Source organism: Coregonus clupeaformis, unplaced genomic scaffold (genome assembly GCF_020615455.1).
Source record: "Coregonus clupeaformis isolate EN_2021a unplaced genomic scaffold, ASM2061545v1 scaf0217, whole genome shotgun sequence".
Classification (NCBI taxonomy): Eukaryota; Metazoa; Chordata; class Actinopteri; order Salmoniformes; family Salmonidae; genus Coregonus; species Coregonus clupeaformis.
This window is the reverse complement of record NW_025533672.1, coordinates 417,800-435,000: the sequence shown is the minus strand read 5'-3', so window position 1 is coordinate 435,000 and position 17,201 is coordinate 417,800. Positions and strand designations below refer to the sequence as shown.

General features: G+C 45.9%; 1 pseudogene; it reads right to left on the bottom strand.

The window, feature by feature from the left end:
- The window catches only part of LOC123484179, a 30,413-nt pseudogene extending 13,882 nt beyond the window's left edge, over positions 1-16,531 (bottom strand).
- Between the last annotated feature and the right edge of the window lie 670 nt (positions 16,532-17,201).

The window sequence follows — 17,201 nt, the reverse complement described above, 5'->3', positions numbered from 1 at the left end:
ACCAACTAATCATATGATGTACAGACACAGAAATAGGAGACACTGGAGAGAAACGAGACAAACAGACACACAGAGAGAGACAAAGAGAAAGAGAAAGAAAGAAGAGAGAGAGAGAGAGAGAGAGAGAGAGAGAGAGAGAGAGAGAGAGAGAGAGAGAGAGAGAGAAGAGAGAGAGAGAGAGAGAGAGAGGAAAGAGAGGAAAGAGAGAGAGAGAGAGAGAGAGAGAGAGAGAGAGGGAAAGAGAGGGAAAAAGAGACAGGGGGTTAGAAAGGATAGTGAGAGAGAGCGAGAGAGATGGAATGCTTTTTCTGTTCTGCATCTATCCCAATGATCCACAAGACAGAGAGATTAAATGATCTACAAGTGGAGATGTAAAACAACCCTACAGTCAACCCATATTATTCCACATAGCTGAACCAATCCCTCTCATTTCCTCTCTCCACCCTGTCTGCTGCTCTCTCACACAGTTCAAAGGGCAAATAAGTAGAGAAGACTCTCTCTCTCTCTCTCTCTCTCTCTCTCTCAGAGAGAAACACCTAAATACACACACACACAACTGTTTCAGTGTCACGTTCGCTCATTAACGAGAAGGACCAAGGCGCAGCGTGATATGTATTCATATTTATTTCCGTACTGAACACACGACAAAACAACAAACGAAACGTGAAGTCCGAGGTAGACAAAATAACATACCTCACACGGAACAAGATCCCACACAGACTGGCGCCAAAAGGCTGCCTAAGTATGGTCCCCAATCAGAGACAACGAGCTACAGCTGCCTCTGATTGGGAACCACCCTGGCCAACATAGATCTAAACGATCTAGAAACTAAACATAGAAATAAACAACACGAAATATACACACCCTGACTCAACAAATAACCGTCCCCTGAGTCAGGGTGTGACAGTACCCCCCCCCCAAAGGTGCGGACTCCGACCGCGCCACATAAACCTAATAGGGTAGGGGCCGGGTGGGCATTCCGCCTCGGAGGCGGATCCGGCTCCGGGTGTAACCACCACTTACTCTCCACCTCCCCGTTGCGCCCCTGGTCTGGTCTGGAACCGCTGACTGGAGCTGGATCAGGCACCGGTGGAGCGGACTGCTCTGTCTCCGGAGTGGAGCCGCTGACCGGGGCTGGACTGGACCCCGGTGGAGCGGATTGCTCTGGCTCCGGAGTGGAGCAGCTGACCGGTGCCGGACCAGGCACCGGTGGAACAGGCACGGGCCGTGCCGGACTGGACACACGCACCACTGGCATGGTGCGGGGAGCAGGAACGGACCGGACCTGGCTGATGACGCGCACCACTGGCTTGGTGCGGGGAGCAGGAACAGGCCGGACTGGGCTGACGACGCGCACCACTGGTCTGGTGCGGGGAGCAGGAACGGGCCGGACTGGGCTGGGAACACCCACCACTGGCTTAGTGCGGGAATCAGGAACGGGCCGGACCGGACTGGCGACACGCACCACTTGATTAGTGCGAGGAGTGGGACTGGGTTCCCTCATTAACACCCGCTCCTTCTGCTGCCTAACCAGCTCCTCTCGCCGTGCCTCTACACTTTCCTTCTGCTCCCTCTGAACCAATGACCCCCTTAATCTGGTGGCCTCCTCTGCTAAACGGCTGAACCGCTCTATCGTGGCCTCCTGCTGCCTCGTCGTCCACGGCGTGAGCCCCCCCCTAAAACTGTTTTGGGCTTGTCTCTCCCCCGTGATCATGGCCTCCATCCCTCTTGCCAGACTCTCGCTCATCTTCTCCCAAGTCCATCCTCTCTCCTCATCACGCTGATTGATCAAGGATTGGTGAGATCTTCTGTCACGTTCGCTCATTAACGAGAAGGACCAAGGCGCAGCGTGATATGTATTCATATTTATTTCCGTACTGAACACACGACAAAACAACAAACGAAACGTGAAGTCCGAGGTAGACAAAATAACATACCTCACACGGAACAAGATCCCACACAGACTGGTGCCAAAAGGCTGCCTAAGTATGGGCCCCAATCAGAGACAACGAGCTACAGCTGCCTCTGATTGGGAACCACCCTAGCCAACATAGATCTAAACGATCTAGAAACTAAACATAGAAATAAACAACACAAAATATACACACCCTGACTCAACAAATAACCGTCCCCTGAGTCAGGGCGTGACATCTCAGAAACACTATACACGCATGACAGAAGGATTTTGGGAAATTCCGGCCATACAGAATGGTAAGGTTTTCCTGATTGTTATGATGATTTAGAGTAGAGACAGGAGAGGTAGAGAGGGAGGAGGAGAAGGAGAGAGAGGGAGGGAGGAGAAGGAGGGGAGGGAGAGGTAGAGGAGGAGAGAGGGGGAGGGAGAGGTAGAGGGGAGGGAGAGATAGAGGGGTAGGGGAGGAGAGGGGGAGGGAGGTAGAGAGACAGAGAGAGAGGGAGGGAGAGGTAGAGAGGGAGGGAGGGAGGAGGAGAGAGATATGGAGGAGTAGAGAGGGTAAGACCACAGTGGAATGCAGAGAGGTTCCAGGGAGGTAAATCATCAGACTAGAGCTGTGCACTCTCTCTCTCTCTCTCTCTCTCTCTCTTCCTCTCTCTTCCTGGGCTCTAGACAGACAGAGTTGTACTTACAGAGGTAGAGTTGACGAGGCAGGCCTCGTACTGAGACGGATTCTCTGAGGCATCATCACATCATCCTGGAACACACACAGATACGGTTAACACGCTCCCTCTCTCACACACACACACTCACACACACAAATACATCCAGTTAGCTAGCTCTCTCACAAACACAACACACACATTTCAAGGCATGTTGATGTTTTAACCGTGTGTTTGTTATGACTAGAGCACTCTGGGAGGTCGCGACCTTCAGAGAGGATCTAAACAGACGTGCTCAGAAACAACACTTACACACACATCAGACATAACACACCAGGGAGAGAGAGAGAGAGAGAGAGAGAGAGAGAGAGAGCGAGAGAGAGACAGACAGACAGAGAGTGAGAGGGACAGAGAGACAGAGAGAGAGAGAGAGAGAGGTGGAAAGAGAGAGAGAAAGAAATGAGGGTCTGCTATACAAATTGATGGAAAGTGGTGTTGGGGGAAAAACATACCACATTATAAAATCTATGTACACAAACAACAAGTGTGCGGTTAAAATTGGCAAAAAAAAACATTTCTTTCCACAGGGTCGTGGGGTGAGACAGGAATGCAGCTTGAGCCCGACTTTCTTCAACATATATATCAACCAATTGGCGAGGGCACTAGAACAGTCTGCAGCACCCGGCCTCACCCTACTAGAATCTGAAGTCAAATGTCTACTGTTTGCTGATGATCTGGTGCTTCTGTCACCAACCAAGGAGGGCCTACAGCAGCACCTAGGTCTTCTGCACAGATTCTGTCAGACCTGGGACCTGACAGTAAATCTTAGCAAGACCAAAATAATGGTGTTCCAAAAAAGGTCCAGTTGCCAGGACCACGAATACAAATTCCATCTAGACACCGTTGCCCTAGAGCACACAAAAAACTATACATACCTAGGCCTAAACATCAGCGCCACAGGTAACTTCCACAAAGCTGTGAACGATCTGAGAGACAAGGCAAGAAGGGCCTTCTATGCCATCAAAAGGAACATACAATTCAACATACCAATTAGGATCTGGCAAAAAATTATTGAGTCAGTTATAGAACACATTGCCCTTTATGGTTGTGAGGTCTGGGGTCCGCTCACCAACCAAGAATTCACAAAATGGGACAAACACCAAATTGAGACTCTGCATTCAGAATTCTGCAAAACTATCCTCTGTGTACAACATAAAACACAAAATAATGCATGCAGAGCAGAATTAGGCCGATACCCGCTAATTATTCAAATCCAGAAAAGAGACGTTAAATTCTACAACCACCTAAAAGGAAGCGATTCCCAAACCTTCCATAACAAAGCCATCACCTAGAGAGAGATGAACCTGGAGAAGAGTCCCCTAAGCAAGCTGGTCTTGGGGCTCTGTTCACATACACAAACAGACCCCACAGAGCCCCAGGACAGCAACACAATTAGACCCAACCAAATCATGAGAAAACAAAACGATAATTACTTGACACATTGGAAAGAATTAACAAAAAAAGAGAGCAAACTAGAATGCTATGTGGCCCTAAACAGAGAGCACACATTACCTGACAACTGTGACATTTTACATTTACAATTCTCAAGCAATATATCCAGCAATATATTCATAAAAAAACATGATATGGATATAGTAGTCATTTAGCAGACGCTCTTATCCAGAGCCACTTACAGTTAGTAAGTGCATACATTTTTTCATACTGGTCCCCCGTGGGAATCGAACCCACAACCCTGGCGTTGCAAGCGCCATGCTCTACCAACTGAGCTACACGGGACACCCAAACTTAAGGAAAGCTTTGACTATGTACAGACTCAGTGAGCATAGCCTTGCTATTGAGAAAGGCCGCCGTAGGAAGACCTGACTCTCAAGAGAAGACAGGTTATGTGCACAATGCTCACAAAATGAGGTGGAAACTGAGCTGCACTTCCTAATCTGACCATATTAGAGACACATATTTTCCCTCACACATCAAATATACAGTTGAAGTCGGAAGTTTACATACACTTAGGTTGGAGTCATTAAAACTTGTTTTTCAACCACTCCACAAATTTCGGTTAGGACATCTACTTTGTGCATGACACAAGTAATTTTTCCAACAATTGTTTACAGACAGATTATTTCACTTATAATTCACTGTATCACAATTCCAGAGGGTCAGAAGTTTACATACACTGAGCTGACTGTGCCTTTAAACAGCTTGGAAAATTCCAGAAAATGATGTCATGGCTTTAGAAGCTTCTGATAGGCTAATTTATATAATTTGAGGCAATTGGAGGTGTACCTGTGGATGTATTTCAAGGCCTACCTTCAAACTCAGTGCCTCTTTGCTTGACATCATGGGAAAATCAAAAGAAATCAGCCAAGTAAAATTGTAGACCTCCACAAGTCTGGTTCATCCTTGGGAGCAATTTCCAAACGCCTGAAGGTACCACGTTCATCTGTACAAACAATAGTACGCAAGTATAAACTCCATGGGACGACGCAGCCGTCATACCGCTCAGGAAGGAGACGCGTTCTGTCTCCTAGAGATGAACGTACTTTGGTGCGAAAAGTGCAAATCAATCTCAGAACAACAGCAAGGACCTTGTGAAGATGCTGGAGGAAACAGGTACAAAAGTATCTATATCCACAGTAAAACGAGTCCTATATCGACATAACCTGAAAGGCTGCTCAGAAAGGAAGAAGCCACTGCTCCAAAACCATAAAAAAGGCAGACTACAGTTTGCAACTGCACATGGGGACAAAGATCGTACTTTTTGGAGAAATGTTCTCTGGTCTGATGAAACAAAAAATAGAACTGTTTGGCCATAATGACCATCGTTATGTTTGGAGGAAAAAGGGGGTGCTTGCAAGCCGAAGAACACCATCCCAACCGTGAAGCACGGGGGTGGCAGCATCATGCTGTGGGGGTGCTTTGCTGCAGGAGGGACTGGTGCACTTCACAAAATAGATGGCATCATGAGGAAGGAAAATGATGTGGATTTATTGAAGCAACATCTCAAGACATCAGTCAGGAAGTTAAAGCTTGGTCGCAAATGGGTCTTCCAAATGGACAATGACCCCAAGCATACTTCCAAAGTTACTTACAAAGTCAAGGTATTGGAGTGGCCATCACAAAGCCCTGACCTCAATCCTATAGAAAATGTGTGGGCAGAACTGAAAAAGCATGTGTGAGCAAGGAGGCCTACAAACCTGACTCAGTTACACCAGCTCTGTCAGGAGGAATGGGCCAAAATTCACCCAACTTATTGTGGGAAGCTTGTGGAAGGCTACCTGAAATGTTTGACCCATGTTAAACAATTTAAAGGCAATGCTACCAAATACTAATTCAGTGTATGTCAACTTCTGGCCCACTGGGAATGTGATGAAAGATTTTGGGGGTGTTGTCATGGGAGGGTTGACGGGGGGCAGTGATATGGGTATGCGTCAGCCACGCGGCTCCAGGTCTCACAGGGTGTGGAGTGACCTCTTCAACCCACAGAGGAGAGCCCAGACTGGGGCAGAGCAGGGAGGAGAGACCCCCTTTGGAGTAAAGTGTCAGCGAGAGAGAGAAGAGAGAGTGGTCAAGAGAACATACAGTGGCTGGCGAAAGTATTCACCCCCCTTAGAATTTTTACTATTTTGTTGCCATACAACCTGTAATGAAAATGGTTTGTATCATTTGATTTACACAACATGCCTACCACTTTGAAGATGCAAAATAAAATAAAAAGTGAAACAAACAAGAAATAAGACAAAAAAAACGGAACAATTGAGGGTGCATAACTATTCACCCCCATCCCCCCAAAGTCAATACCTTGTAGAGCCACCTTTTGCAGCAATTACAGCTGCAAGTCTCTTGGGGGTATGTCTCTAATAAGCTTGGCACATCTAGCCACTGGGATTTTTGCCCATTCTTCAAGGCAAAACTGCTCCAGCTCCTTCAAGATGGATGGGTTCTGCTGGTGTACAGCAATCTTTAAGTCATACCACAGATTCTCAATTGGATTGAGGTCTGGGCTTTGACTAGAGCCATTCTAAGACATTTAAATGTTTCCCCTTAAACCGAGTGTTGCTTTAGCAGTATGCTTAGGGTCATTGTCCTGCTGGAAGGTGAACCTCCGTCCCAGTCTCAAATCTCTGGAAGACTGAAACAGGTTTCCCTCAAGAATGTCCCTGTATTTAGCACCATCCATCATTCCTTCAATTCTGACCAGTTTCCCAGTCCCTGCCGATGAAAAACAGCCCCACAGCATGATGCTTCCACCACGCTTCCCTGTGGGGATGGTGTTCTCGGGGTGATGAGAGGTGTTGGGTTTGCACCAGACATAGGGTTTTCCTTGATGGCCAAAAAGCTCAATTTTAGTCTCATCTGACCAGAGTACCTTCTTCCATATGTTTGGGGAGTCTCCCACATGCCTTTTGGAGAACACCAAACGTGTTTGCTTATTTTGTTCTTTAAGCAATGGCTTTTTTCTGGCCACTCTTCCGTAAAGCCCAGCCCTGTGGAGTGTACGGCTTAAAGTGGTCCTATGGACAGATACTCCAATCTCCGCTGTGGAGCTTTGCAGCTCCTTCAGGGTTATCTTTGGTTTCTTTGTTGCCTCTCTGATTAATTACCTCCTTGCCTGGTCCGTGAGTTTTGATGGGTGGCCCTCTCTTGGCAGGTTTGTTGTGGTGCCAAATTCTTTCAATTTTTTTATAATGGATTTAAATGGTGCTCCGTGGGATGTTCAAAGTTTCGGATATTTATTTATAACCCAACCCTGATCTGTACTTCTCCACAACTTTGTCCCTGACCTGTTTGGAGAGCTCCTTGGTCTTCATGGTGCACCTTGCTTGGTCTTGCCCCTTGCTTAGTGGTGTTGCAGACTCTGGGGCCTTTCAGAACAGGTGTATATATACTGAGATCATGTGACACTTAGATTGCACACAGGTGGACTTTATTTAACTAATTATGTGACTTCTGAAAGTAATTGGTTGCACCAGATCTTATTTAGGGGCTTCATAGCAAAGGGGGTGAATACATATGCACGCACCACTTTCCCGTTATTTATTTTTTTGAATTTTTTGAAACAAGTAATTTTTTTCATTTCACTTCACCAATTTGGACTATTTTGTGTGTGTCCATTACATGAAATCTAAATAAAATCAATTTAAATTACAGGTTGTAATGCAACAAAATAGGAAAAACGCCAAGGGGAATGAATACTTTTGCAAGGCACTGTACATATTATATTAAAACCCCTAAGGATTTCCCCAAGCTACTAGCAGTGCATCCATTTGTGTTCGGGATACACTACCGCACAAGGACACAAAAAACGCTTGCCTCTACCGCTAACTAACGAGGTCAGAATACGGACGACCACACCAGAGACCCCAGCAGGTGACCAAGACACACACACACTCAATCTATCTCAGCGGCAGGTAGCCTGGCGGATAGGAATGTTGGTCCAGTAACCGGAAGGTTGCTATTTCTAATCCCTGAGCAGACAAGCAAAATATCTGCCGTTCTGCCCTTGAGCAAGGGTGTTAACCCCCATCAACTGCTTCCCGGGCGCCGATGACGTGGATGTCGATTAAGGTCTGGGTTTAAGGTTTATCATGACATGTAATGACAACCTCAGTCTCCCCAGACAGGACAACATAGGGCACTAGAAAATCGACTCGTTTTTTTTGCCAAATTCTTGGTTGTTTTTCCAGGTTTTGGGTTCTCCTCTGATTTTTCTAAGGTTTTCACTCTCAAAACCACACTTTTGTTAATAGAAAAAACAAAATTGGATGTTCTAAGTCCACAACAATTCTTAAACCACATCAGGAGACCATTTAATTCAATTGTGCACTAGGTAGAGACCGTTGTGTTTGGTTAGCGGTGTTTCTGTAGCGGTTCTTGTAGCAGTGTTTCATGAGAGAGTTTGTAAAACATTCTGCCAGGTAGGCCTACTTTGCAGTCAACATTTAATTGGGGCGTTTTTTGTGGGGGAAGCCTTTAGAAATGACCGTTTCTGCATGCTAACTGTTTCTGCATGCTAACTGTTTACGCATGCTAACTGTTTACGCATGCTAACTGTTTCTGCATGCTAACTGTTTCTGCATGCTAACTGGCTACTCAACAACAGGCACACAGAAACAGGGGTTACTTCTTCAGAAAGATGCAGGAAATACGAATCACTGATGCATTATTTTCATGGATTATGAGAAACTAGGGCAATTTAACTTTCTGTTCTCAGTCCAGAGGCTCAGCCAATGATTTCGATATGAGACACCCCACCCCAAAAATGTTTTTACTTCAGATCTACCCGATTCATTCTATTAAACTCTACGCGGGCGGAGAGGATTATAGTTAAGAGAGAAAATGAACTCTATTTGACCATTTTATTATATTTGTAGAGAAATGGTCTGATTGTATCACTGTTTTCTTTGAACTCTGTTTCAGCCCCAGTCAGGACAAGAAAGAGGTTTTTATTTCAGGAATTATGTTTTTTGGGGGGGGGGCACAGAACAGCCCAAGGCACAGCACACACACACACAGCATGGAGGGGGCCAGAACTTGTGACTATGATTCAGTTCCATTTTCATATTTTTCATGCGTCATAAACCAGGGCACATCCAAGTATGTGTGTGTGATGTCCCTGGTTAGTGCTTTGGTTCTCTGGCTTTTCACACACACACACACACACACACACACACACACACACACACACACACACACCACAGTCGGAGGAAATGGGCGAGTTCGTTTTGCATGGCCCGGTGCCCCGGGTGGGTGGAGATTTCACTTAAGGACCAATGGACTGGTCTAAAAAGTATAAAACTCCGCCCACCTCTAGCACCGGGCCATGAAAAAAAAAAACTCACCCATTGACATTACACCGGTAACACACAGTGGAGCTTAGGCTCATTTATCAATCACTAAGTGTAACACTCACACACACACATTCAAACACACACACACACTCAGACAGACAGAGGCTGGAGTCTCATTCTCAGTCCACACATTATACTGACAGCTCTGTCAAACATTTACTCTGATATTTTTTTTATTTTTTAAATTTTATTTCACCTTTATTTAACCAGGTAAGCAAGTTGAGAACAGGTTCTCATTTACAACTGCGACCTGGCCAAGATAAAGCAAAGTAGTGCAATAAAAACCACACAGAGTTACATATGGGGTAAAAAACATAAAGTCAGAAATACAACAGAAAATATATATACAGTGTGTGCAAATGTAGCAAGTTATGGAGGTAAGGCAATAAATAGGCTATAGTGCAGAATAATTACAATAGTATTAACACTGGAATGCTAGATGTGCAAGAGATTATGTGCAAATAGAGATACTGGGGTGCAAAAGAGCAAAATAAATAACAATATATGGATGAGGTAGTTGGTGGGCTAATTTCAGATGGGCTGTGTACAGGTGCAGTGATCGGTAAGGTGCTCTGACAACTGATGCTTAAAGTTATTGAGGGAGATAAGAGTCTCCAGCTTCAGAGATTTTTGCAATTCGTTCCAGTCATTGGCAGCAGAACTGGAAGGAATGGCGGCCAAAGGAGGTGTTGGCTTTGGGAATGACCAGTGAGATATACCTGCTGGAGCGCAGACTACGGGTGGGTGCTGCTATGGTGACCAATGAGCTAAGATAAGGCGGGATTTGCCTAGCAATGATTTATAGATGGCCTGGAGCCAGTGGGTTTGGCGACGAACATGTAGTGAGGACCAGCCAACAAGAGCGTACAGGTCACAGTGGTGGGTAGTGTATGGGGCTTTGGAGACAAAAACGGATGGCACTGTGATAGACTACATCCAATTTGCTGAGTAGAGTGTTGGAGGCTATTTTGTAAATGACATCGCTGAAGTCAAGGATCGGTAGGATAGTCAGTTTTACGAGGGCATGTTTGGCAGCATGAGTGAAGGGGAGGCTTTGTTGCGAAATAGGAAGCCGATTCTAGATTTAACTTTGGATTGGAGATTCTTTATGTGAGTCTGGAAGTTGAGTTTACAGTCTAACCAGACACCTAGGTATTTGTGAGTTGTCCACATACTCTAGGTCAGACCCGTCGAGAGTGGTGATTCTGGTCGGGTGGGCGGGTGCCAGCAGCGTTCGATTGAAAAGCATGCATTTAGTTTTACTAGTGTTTAAGAGCAGTTGGAGGCTACTGAAGGATTGTTGTATGGCATTGAAGCTCGTTTGGAGGTTTGTTAACACAGTGTCCAATGAAGGGCCAGATGTATACAAAATGGTGTCGTCTGCGTAGAGGTGGATCTGAGAGTCACCAGCAGCAAGAGCGACATCATTGATATACACAGAGAAAAGTGTCGGCCCAAGAATTGAACCCTGTGGCACCCCCATAGACACTGCCATAGGTCCAGACAACAGGCCCTCCGATTTGACACACTGAACTCTATCTGAGAAGTAGTTGGTGAACCAGGCGAGGCAGTCATTTGAGAAACCAAGGCTATTTAGTCTGCCAATAAGAATGCGGTGTTTGACAGAGTCGAAAGCCTTGGCCAGGTCGATGAAGACGGCTGCACAGTACTGTCTATTATCAATCGCGGTTATAATATCGTTTAGGACCTTGAGCGTGGCTGAAGTGCACCCGTGACCAGCTCGGAAACCGGATTGCATAGCGGAGAAGGTACGGTGGTATTCGAAATGGTCGATGATCTGTTTGTTAACTTGGCTTTCGAATACTTTCAAAGGCAGGGCAGGATGGATATAGGTCTGTAGCAGTTTGGATCTAGAGTGTCACCCCCTTTGAAGAGGGGGATGACCGCGGCAGCTTTCCAATCTCTGGGGATCTCAGACGTTATGAAAGAGAGGTTGAACAGACTAGTAATAGGGGTTGCGACAATTTCGGCGGCTAGTTTTAGAAAGAAAGGGTCCAGATTGTCTAGCCCAGCTGATTTGTAGGGGGTCCAGATTTTGCAGCACTTTCAAAACATCAGCTGTCTGAATTTGTGTGAAGGAGAAGCGGGGGGCATGGGCAAGTTGCAGCAGAGGGTGCAGAGTTGGTGGCCGGGTTAGTGGTAGCCAGATGGAAAGCATGGCCAGCTGTAGCAAAATGCTTGTTGAAATTCTCGATTATTGTAGATTTATCGGTGGTGATAGTGTTTCCTAGCCTCAGTGCAGTGGGCAGCTGGGAGGAAGTGCTCTTATTCTCCATGGACTTTACAGTGTCCCAAAACTTTTTGGAGTTAGTGCTACAGGATGCAAATTTCTGTTTGAAAAAAGTTAGCCTTTGCTTTCCTGACTGCTTGTGTATATTGGTTCCTAACTTCCCTGAAAAGTTGCATATCGCGGGGGGCTATTTGATGCTAATGCTGTACGCCACAGGATGTTTTTTGTGCTGGTCAAGGGCAGTCAAGTCTGAGGAGAACCAGGGGCTATATCGGTTCTTAGTTCTGTATTTTTGAATGGGGCATGTTTATTTAAGATTGAGAGGAAATTAATTTTAAGGAACAACCAGGCATCCTCTACTGACGGAATGAGATCTATATCCATCCAGGATACCTGGGCCAGGTCAATTAGGAAGGCCTCCTTGCTAAAGTGTTTTAGGAGCGTTGACAGTGATGAGGGGTGGTCGTTTGACCGCGGACCCGCTACGGACGCAGGCAATAAGGCAGTGATCGCTGAGATCCTGGTTGAAGACAGCTGAGGTGTATTTAGAGGGTATGTTAGTCAGGATGATATCTATGAGGGTACCCATGTTTACGGATTTAGGGTTGTACCTGGTAGGTTCGTTGATAATTTGCGTGAGGTTGAGGGCATCTAGCTTGGATTGTAGGATGGCTGGGGTATTAAGCATATCCCAATTTAGGTCACCAAGCAGTACAAACTCTGAGGATAAATGGGGGCAATCAATTCACATATGGTGTCCAGGGCACAGCTGGGGCGGAGGGGGTCTGTAGCAAGCGGCAACAGTGAGAGACTTATTTCTGGAAAGGTGGATTTTTAGAAGTAGAAGCTCAAACTGTTTGGGCACAGACCTGGATAGTATGATAGAGCTCTGCAGGCTATCTCTACAGTAGATTGCAACTCCACCCCCTTTGGCAGTTCTATCTAGACGGAAAATGTTATAGTTGGGGATGGAAATTTCCGAATTTTTGGTGGCCTTCCTGAGCCAGGATTCAGACACTGCTAGAACATCAGGGTTGGCAGAGTGTGCTAACGCAGTGAATAACTCAAACTTAGGAAGTAGACTTCTGATATTTATGTGCAAGAAACCAAGACTTTTGCGATTACAGAAGTCATCAAATGATAGCGCCTGGGGAGTAGGAGTGATACTGAGGGCTGCAGGGCCTGGGTTAGCCCTACATCACCAGAGGAACAGAGGAGGACTAGAATAAGGATACGGCTAAAGGCTTTAAGAACTGGTCTTCTAGTGCGTTGGGTACATAGAATAAAGGGGGCAGATTTCCGGGTGTTATAGAAAAGATTCAGGGCATTATGTACAGACAAGGATATGGAAGGATATGAGGTAAAGTGGAGGTAAACCTAAGCGTTGGGTAACAATGAAAGAGATAGCATCGCTGGAGGCATCAATTGAGTCGGTCTCCGCGTGTATAGGGGAGGGGCAAAGGAGCTATCTAAGGCAGGTTTAGCTAGGCTGGGGGTCTACAGTGATATAGTACAATTAGAAATAACCGAAACAACAATAAACTAACCATGTTTGGGCTGAGGCTAAACATAAACAGGATGTAGTACCGTAAAAAAGGAACAGTCCAGCAGATATCAGCTGTATAGCTGAGTTATCATAAGGTCCGGTGGTGAAGTACTAGTGAGTAAGAGGCCACGGCTACGTGTGCTAGCGGGCCAGGGCTAGCAGATGGATGGAATCTTCGTGGTTAACGTCGTAACCACATCAGACGATTTCGTCGGCAGACCAGTCGTGTAGGATCGGCGGGGCTCCGTGTCAACACTAGGTGGTCCCATCCGGTTGACAGAGAGGTAGATAGCCGGGAGATGGGCCTAGCTCAGGATGATTAGCCAGACCACAGCGTCCGTTTTGTTGTAGCTAGCTGGTAGCGATGAATCGGAGTTAAAGGTCCAGCGATTCAGTGATTCCGCGGAAAAACTGATATGTTCTGGGTCGATAACGCGCTGTGCAGACTGGCCGAATATCCGGTGATCAATGTCCAGTGATTAAAATTAATCCCGCAGAAAAAAATCCAATGTTCTGGGTGAAACACCGCTAGCTGTGGCTAATAGCAAGTAGCTAGTTAGCTGGCTAGCTAGTTTCAACTGGAGATTCTAGATTCTAGATAAAGGTAAGTCAATAATAGAATCCGTTCCACATTGAGTGAGGCGGGTTGCAGGAAAGTATATCTTGTAGAAGGATGAAAAGTCTGATAGGGAAATATGTACGAAAAATAGGGTATTTACAGGCTATTTACAGACATACGATAAAAACACAACTGCACTACTACGCCATCTTGGATCAGATACAGTACCCACCTATTATATAGCCTGTGTGTGTGTGTGTTTTGAATGTGTGTGTGTTTTGAATGTGTGTGTGTGTGTGTGTGTGTGTGTGTGTGTGTGTGTGTGTGTGTGTGTGTGTGTGTGGTACTAAACACTTGGTTGCTTGGCCGAGGTGTGTGTCAGACAGCAGCTAGAGCATGACGATGAATCCCTCCAGACCTCCACAACACACTTACTGTCACACTCCACCTCTTTCGCCCACACACACACACACACGTTAACATAAACACAGTGTGTTGTGACTCACAGCGTCCTGAAAGCAGAGGTATGGTCCAGAGCTCTGAGACACAGCCTGGTTCTTGGTATGGCCCACTGGAGGAGAGGAGAGACAGAGGAGATCAACAACACACACACACACACACCTCGTACACACACACACCTCGTATACACCTCACATACACACACACCTCGTGTACACCTCACATACACACACCTCACATACACACACACCTCGCATTCACACACACCTCGCATACACACACACCTCGCATACACACACACACCTCGCATACACACACACCTCGCATACACACACACACCTCGCATACACACACACCTCACATACACACACACCTCGCATACACACACACCTCGCATACACACACACCTCGCATACACACACACCTCACATACACACACACCTCGCATACACACACACCTCGCATACACACACACCTCGCATACACACACACCTCACATACACACCTCACATACACACACACACCTCACATACACCTCACATACACACACACACCTCACATACACACCTCACACACACCTCACATACACACACACCTCGCATACACACACACACACACACACACCTTGCGCACACACACGCACACTTACCTCCTCTGGGTTGGGCGGAGTCATGGCCAGAGATCACCATGGAAACACCTCTCCTCTCCAGCCTCTCCCTCCATCCTTCCACTATCGCTCTGGAACCATCCTGACACACACAAACACACAAAACCACACACACACACAACCCACACACGCACGTATGTAACTCACAATGCTGTAGTATTAGTAGTACTGTAGTAGTACTGTAGTAGTATTCTAGTAACTCACAGTGCTGTAGTATTAATAGTACTCTAGTAGTACTATAGTAGTATTCTAGTAACTCACACTGCTGGCGTCATCGTAGACAGACAGTTCCATTGAGCCAGTGTAGTCCTGGTCCAGAATCCCCTGCAGACACTCATCCAGCCAGCAGGAGGCGTTATACACTGGCATGATTATAGACTAGAGAGAGACAGACAGGAGGGGTTGTACAGTGGCATGACTATAGACTAGAGAGAGACAGACAGGAGGGGTTGTACACTGGCATGACTATAGACTAGAGAGAGACAGACAGGAGGGCCCCCCGTGTAGCTCAGTTGGTAGAGCATGGCGCTTGCAATGCCAGGGTTGTGGCTTCGATTCCCACGGGAGGCCAGTATGAAAAATGTATGCACTCACTAACTGTAAGTCGCTCTGGATAAGAGCGTCTGTTAAGTGACTGAAATGTAAAATGTTATACACTGGCATGACTATAGACTAGAGAGGAACAAACATTGCGTCAAGTTGGCTAGCTAAGTAATATTAGCCAACGTGCGAACAGGCACCAACTGGATGTACTGCTACAAAGTAAAGAAAAATAAGGTAAAATGCCAATCTACAGTTGCTACATCCATTTTTTTGTGGATTTACAGTATACATTCTGGATAAGTGCTTGTTTTACTGCAATGTTTGTCAGCATTGTAAATGTAAACGAACACTGTACAGCTTTAAAACATGCTTAAAGCTATCATTTCTATATATTGGATGGTCAGTCCTTGCATCCAAAGCTCTGTCCATGAATTTGAGAGTGGTTACATTTTTCCACAACCAGCCCTCAGCTTTTTACAAAAACAGAGGCGGGGTCCCCACTTTGTTATTGTTTCAACTCCGGATTGGCCCTCTGCGGATTGACACTGGTAAATTTTCCATCCTTTCTGGTTATCTAGGTCAGTGAACTGTTCTCTCGTGGACAAACAGAGGTAACATAATGTTGGTTCTGGGTTGTTGCCGAGATTAGTGATATGTCACCTACCACCTCCACGGTCCTGCTTGTCTCCCCCACTCCACCTCCGACCAACCCATCATGCGCGCACTTCCCCTTGCAGAGCCGCTTGGCAGGGACAGAGTCGGCCTCCTGCCCGTTAGGGTGCTCCAGTGAACAGGTAGTCATCTGAACAAACAAGAAAGACACGATAAACGCAAGTTGTTGTTGTTCTTTTGCCGAAAACTGGCTAGCGGATTTGAAAGAATGAACGTCGACGGAGAAAGCACACGTGGGATATTTATAGTGCTATCTGCTCTTATAGAATGTATGACTTTGTATTACCATGTTACACTCGTTCTCGAGTGAGCTGCTTTTCATTTGAGCTGTAAAACAACACCAAAATACAGACACATTTGCTCTCGAAACTTTCCTCGACGATAGCAGCTCCACTTCCGCAAACAAAGATGCTAAATCTCTCATTGGTCAGTTTAAAACGCGGACAAGCTTCTGATTCGCTGTTTGCAATGTCAGTCATATGACGCAGTCTTGTTGACGTTCGCTTGGTCCCTCCCACTTCCCCAATACAAACAGCAGAGAAACATAATTTACAGTAGCCTAGCAACACAACTATATTATATTTTAGCAGTAAAACAATGTCGAAATTCTCAGTGTGTATTGATATCTTCCCCTGTGTAACGTTTAAACAGTCTCATGTCCATTTCCCATCGGAGCCCAATACAGTTTCTTGTCCAAGAACAACATGGTTCATATATGCTGTCTGTCTCTTTTCATTTGACAGGTAATCCATCTATTAGATAGACCAGGTGATTCAGTAGTGAAGTAATGTTTCAAGTTTTAATGTCACATTCACAAGTACAGTGAAATGCCTTTCTTGCAAGCTCTAACCCCAACAATGCAATAATCATTAACAATGTAATACTAAAAATAACAAGGTAGAACAAAAACACACAAGACACCAAAATAATAGTAAGAATAAGGGGTGGGGGGTGTCAGCTGAGATGGATTCTGGGTGTGAAGCGTATCAAGACTCACAGCTGGGGGATAAGAAACAGGCGCTGAGTTATGATTCACTACGGTACACACACACACATCT